Below are 6,000 nucleotides of genomic sequence, written 5' to 3'. Positions count from 1 at the left end.
CAGACTGGAATGACTTGTGAAGCATCCAGGCAAGCTTGCACTTGGCTTCTTCATCCACTGCCCTCACCCTCCCACTCCTGGGCAGCCTCTTGACTTTTCCCAGCACTGCATGCCAGTCCATAGACTCTTCCCCTACTCACTTTGTAAAGTCAAAAGAGTGAGAATTGGGAGTTGGCAGTTAGGGTTCAGGTTCTATCCCTGTCACTAGTTGATTGTGCGACCATAAGTACATCAGTTCTTGGCTTGGAGTCTTAGTTCTAAATCAGGAGGCTTGACTACATACTTCCCAGGGACCTTTCAAAGGTAAACATTATAAGTTTGTCTATGTTCATGGATTGCAGCCAGCTTCCTCCCCCTGCCCTCTCTCCATTGTAGAGCTGACTTAACCTCAAAGATGGAATTGCAGAGGTAGCAAAAAGAAAAGTAAGGTGCGCTGTTTGAAGTACTAAAGAAGACTGGAATTAACAAATGTTTCTTCCATCCCTGCAACTCAGAAGTCCACAAGGGGTTCTCTACCCTGTCATGGGCATGCCTCCAGCTGCCGTTTGTGACTTCTTTTCCCCCTTTAAATCTTCCCTGAATACTCATTCTAATTTGAGTCTGTGTGGATAAGAATTTGAGAGAAGGCCAAGTTCACCCTAGGATTTGAGCCCAGCCTTGAACCCTGCCCAAGGATGAACCATATTTCTGACTAGACTTATAGGAAAATGCAAGATGTATTATGCATCATGTCCATCTCAGGGGCTTATAGTCAAGTTGGGGAGATAAGACAGGTGCACAAGAAGCAGAAAAATTGAGATATTATGCAAATAATAATATCCGTCAGATAGTGGCAAACATTATGTGCCAGATACTTTATATGTGTGATTATACTTCATCTTTAGAGCATCCCATAGAAACAGATATTATTATCCCCCTATTACAGATGAGGAATCTTAAGTTCCGAGGGTTTAAATAACTTTCCTAAGTTTCAAATGCTGGTGAATTACACAAGCATACCCAAATAAACTGGAAGAGACTTGTGATATAGAAGCCAGGGACACAACTACCTAAGGAGTGGGACCCTACTCCTTTCGTCGTCTGTCATCCTGTTAAGTATTTGTTTCACCTAAACACATAAAATGCTATTTAAGTGTACTCATGCAAAATATCTAATGAGCCAAAGGCATCTAATCAGTGTAAAAACTAAAAAGGAAGAGAATGTAGTTTTAGAATAAGACAAGAGCATAAGTATCAATTTTATCCTTATATTTTGAATAAAATTGTGGATGCCTAAGTCTATCTTTTCCAGGTAAATTAAAAATAATCTGTAGCAACCCTGGGTAGACCCCTTGCAGTTCCCACCACATGCTGCTGCCCAGGCAGATTTATTCCTGACTGTGGTTCAGAAGAAATCAATAGACATTGGTGTAGATTATAAGGATGATATGAGATTCTGACTTTCAGTACTTTTGCTTTTCTTCTGGGAAAAAAAAAAACACCCAAACTCCATTCATTCAGTAAACAGAGTATACTAGGTGCCAGGCATTATTTTAGACCTGAGCTATAAACTCTTTACAGCCAGAGACAGACTTGGGTTCAAAACTGGCCATTGTCAGAGTTTATGTGAACTTGGGCAAGTTCTTCATCTTCCTAAGTTTTAGGCTTCTCCTCTTCACCGTGGGGCATAATGGTGCCTCCCTTAAATGTTATGAGGAGAGAATGAGATAAGATACATATGCTGATACTTGGTAGGCATTCAATAATGGTAGCTATTGCTAAGATGTAGCCCCTGGTTTCTGGGGACCCCATGCTGCAGCAGTGGAGACAGATGTACAAAGTTATAACCTCATGGAAATAGGAATCTGTTGGCAGCAGCATCTCACTGGCTATGTTTGGTGCCAGGTGAACACTGGTCCTTCCGGCTTTTCTCTCTCTTTCATGTTGAGGGTCAACACTGTTGCTGTTTACTGCCTGTGGACATTTGTGAAAGGTTAGCCAATGTCCACAGCAGGGTGCAGTAGCCCTTTTATCATCTTCCTGTATGACTGCTAGCAGGAAAAAGAGATGGAGATGGTTTTTTTCCCCTCAATATGGAATCCTTTCTAATGGACTCATTTTTAAGTGGCTATTTCAAATACTTGCTTTCTTTCAGGAATTCACAAGCTCAATTGATGGCAAGATAAGAGAAAGTAGCACCTTCTCTTCCCAATGAACTTCCCCAGTGCTCTGCTGCACCTACTGTTCTTTCTGTCCATGAAAATGTCACTCTGCAAGGGATTGCAGTGAACAGTCATATATAGAAGGGACAGGCCTGATGTGATCTACTGAGTTTTAGCCTAAATCCTTTACGTGCAGTATACCACTTAATCTTTTCTATTATTGCAATACTCACTTTGCAGACAAGGAAATTGAGGTATGGAGAGGAAACACAGTTTAGAAGTTAGGGGAGCCAAGATTTAATTCTGGGCCTAACTCAGTAAATTCTCACCCTGGCTATACAATAGACTCAGGAAACTTAGAAAACTTAACACCTACATACCTACATATGCCGAGACCCCAGTCCCAGAGATTCTGATTTAATTGGTAGCCCAAGATAGGGCCCTGACATGAACATTTTTATCAAAGCTTCTTGTATGATTCAAAAATGCAGCCTAGAAGAACCATTGGCTTAACTCCAAAGTCACACCATACCACACTGCTACCCAAATAGATTTTACCAATTAAAGTGCCAGACCACATTTTAGAAACAGAAAGTTTCTGGACAGGTTTGACTTCTTGGTATGTTTTAAATCACTTCCTTTACTCTTTTCAGTGTAAAAGAATTTCTATGCTTCTATGGCCCATAAAGCTCAGAGAGAAGTTATTATAAATTCCAAGAGAAGAAAGAGAACTGTGAAAATCTTTCTGGATGGATCCTCACTTTTTGGAATCTTGTTCATCAGCTGGAAACCTTCTCTGACATCATTTCTAGAGGAAATTTTGGCTGATGGTCTGTCCTGTCTGCTTCCTTCCCTGTGTGGCAATTTCCTCTTGAGTTACCTGAACTTTGGTTGATTTCTGAGGCCCATTTGGCTACCGCAGGGAGCAGTTCACGGACCTTAGAGAGCCCAGCCTATGTCCTGCTGGTCTTTTGACTGGGGCTACTTGCCCTTGGAAACAGATCAAGTCATTGCCATAGTCCCATACAGCAGCAGCCGCTCTGCTTCCACAGATACTGTAAAATGTACTCCCAACAAAAATCCTCCATCGAGTTGGCCAGGCCCTGGCTCTCTTAGGATCTGGCCATTAATATGTACTAGGGAAGTTTATGCTGTTTATTTATATCCTTTGACATTGCTAAACACATTGTTTTCTGCATTTAAAAGGAGGATTTTGAGAAACCAAATGTTCTCAGCTGGAAGGCAATATTTCCAAATCTTTGGAAGATTATTAAGGAAGTAAACTCTTGGGGATTAGAGGTAATTTCCAACTGGGTTGGCAAGTTACTATGGGTATCAACATATCTCTTTTGAAATATCTTGGCACTGAAAAACAATTTGCAGAGTATCTTCCATTAGTTTTTTAAAAAATTGACATAAGGATACACAAGAAATTATTAACAATATTTTGTCACTGGGGAATAGGATAGGGAAATGTGGGAGATATTTTCCTCTAATAATAGTAATGCAGCAAAATTGTCAACTAATACTTAATGAATACTTTCTTTTGCTTGGCATATATTATTTCCCTTTCTGAATTTATCATCTACTAGTCACAATAACCTTTTATGGTAAGTACTACTGTGTCATTTTGGATACATTCAGTTAGCAGAAAACTGGCTTAAACAATGAGGTTTATTGCCTTATATTTTAAGAAATTCCATAATAGAGTGCTTCCAAGAGTGATAAGTTCAGGCACATCAGCATCTCATAGCCCTGTCTTTTTGCTGTACTATCATCCACATGGCAGCTGGTCATTAAAAAAGCTTCCCTTCTGGCCCCAAGATGGTAGTTGCTTCACATCCACACAGGACAAACTTCAGTCTCTTCTCTAATGTTTCTCTTACTACGAACCTTTCCCAGAAGTCCCCTCACATCTCAAAACAATGCACACAGTGCACAGACAATTGCTTCATGTGCTCCTACCTAAACCAACCATTGCAAGGAGAATGTGACCATCATGGTGGGCTGTCAGGTCGATTAAGGTAAATTAAGGTCCACCATTTCCCCTGAGGCATATGGAGGAGAAAGGTGGATAACTGAATAAAATCAGAGTTAGGGTCATGAGAGCAGGTTTAAGCCAGAGGAAAATCATTTTCAAGCCCCCACCCTTTATAAAGGATTTTATAACTTCATGGTTGTCCCAGGCCCCGTTAAGTACCCTAGGCCAGGTAAATTGTCCCCTCACCCTTGTCACTAGAATCAGAATTCTGTTACAAATAAGAAAGGGGAGAGTAAGATTGGCAACTGTCTGCTATACTATTATTACCAATTTTTTTTTATCGATGAGGAAACTGAGGCTAGGCAGGGTCTGGTAAATTACTCAAGGGCATGTGATTGATACATGGCAGAACTGAGACTTGAAATCAGGTTGGCTTAACCCAAAAGCGTGTGCTGTTAACCACTGTGATAAACTTCCTCAATTTTATGCTATTGTATTCTCTCTCTTTCTACCTATCTATTTAAAAACAAGCACGTATTGCTTTATTAATGTATTAGTTAGGGTTCTCTAGGGAAACAGAATCAACAAGAGATATCTATAAATATAAGATTTATGAAAGTGTCTCATGCAATTGTGGGGATGCACGAGTCCAAATTCCACAAGGCAGGCAGCAGACTGGCAACTCCAGTGAAGATGTTGGACGAATTCCTCAGGCAGCAAACTGGCAACTCTGGTGTACATGTTCGATGAACTTCTCAGGAAAGGAACAGGCAACTTCGATGTACTCCTCAGGAAACGCTTCACTGGTCATCCAAAGAAGAAGAAGAAGTGGAGGTCCTTTATCTGTCTCACTTAGAAGTCTTCAACTGATTGGATTAAATCCAGCTGATTCAATTCTCTCATTGTGGAAGACACGCCTTTCATTGATGTCATCAGTCACAGGTGCAGTCAATTGACTGATGATTTAATAAACCAGCCTTCTGGTTTATTAAGCAGCCACAAACATCCTTGCAGTAAAGGTTAGGCCAGTGCTTTCTTGACCAGACATCTGGGTACTATCACCTGGCCAAGTTGATATATGAACCTAACCATCACAACTAACAATTAATTTTTTTTTAAAGGAATTATCCGTACAGGGTTCAATTAGTTCTAACCACAGCTCTTCCTCTCTGGAAGCTTAAGAAAATCACTTAGCCTCCTGGACTTTTCATTTTCCTTAAAATGAGAGGGCTCAACTAGATGGAAGCGAAGATCTTTTTTAGCCCTAAAATTCCTCAAGTGCATAGTTCCCATACGAAGAATCAGCAAAAATCAAAAGAGCAAACAAACAAAAAGTTTAGTGATATCAGTAATAATGTCCTCCATGAAAATCAGGTAGAATTTTTAGAAATAAATGTTCCTCTTTCCATAAAATGCACCGAGTTATTTACCAGCAGTGCACATGGTAGTGTGAGACCTTCACCATTGGAGGTTTGGCCCTGATATCCTTTTCTTATTTCTTCTCTACCATGATACTATCTGTTCTAAGGACACAGCTCACCCGGGCACAAATATGCCAAGGAGCCTATCTGCCAAAGGCTGTGAGCTGACAGCTGCTCCATAATACCCACAAGAAATCTTGGCTTCCACATTGCATATGGAAGGACAACACAAGTGAACAGATATGGGGACTTCTAGGAAACCAGCCCTCTAGAACAACCATATACCATATATCTGCCTGCAACCTCCAGCTGGGACCAACCTTCCCAAAGAGGCTTCCAATGACTCAGAGTAAGATGACAGGAAGACGAAAACTTGCCACCCAGCACTGACAGGTAGAGTAAAGGTTTAGGCAGTAGGAGAGCTGAAAGGAAGAATATGTGTATGTGTGTGTTTTAT

The sequence above is a fragment of the Choloepus didactylus genome, chromosome 11 (genome assembly GCF_015220235.1).
Source record: "Choloepus didactylus isolate mChoDid1 chromosome 11, mChoDid1.pri, whole genome shotgun sequence".
Lineage (NCBI taxonomy): Eukaryota > Metazoa > Chordata > Mammalia > Pilosa > Megalonychidae > Choloepus > Choloepus didactylus.
This window is presented reverse-complemented; position numbering follows the sequence as displayed.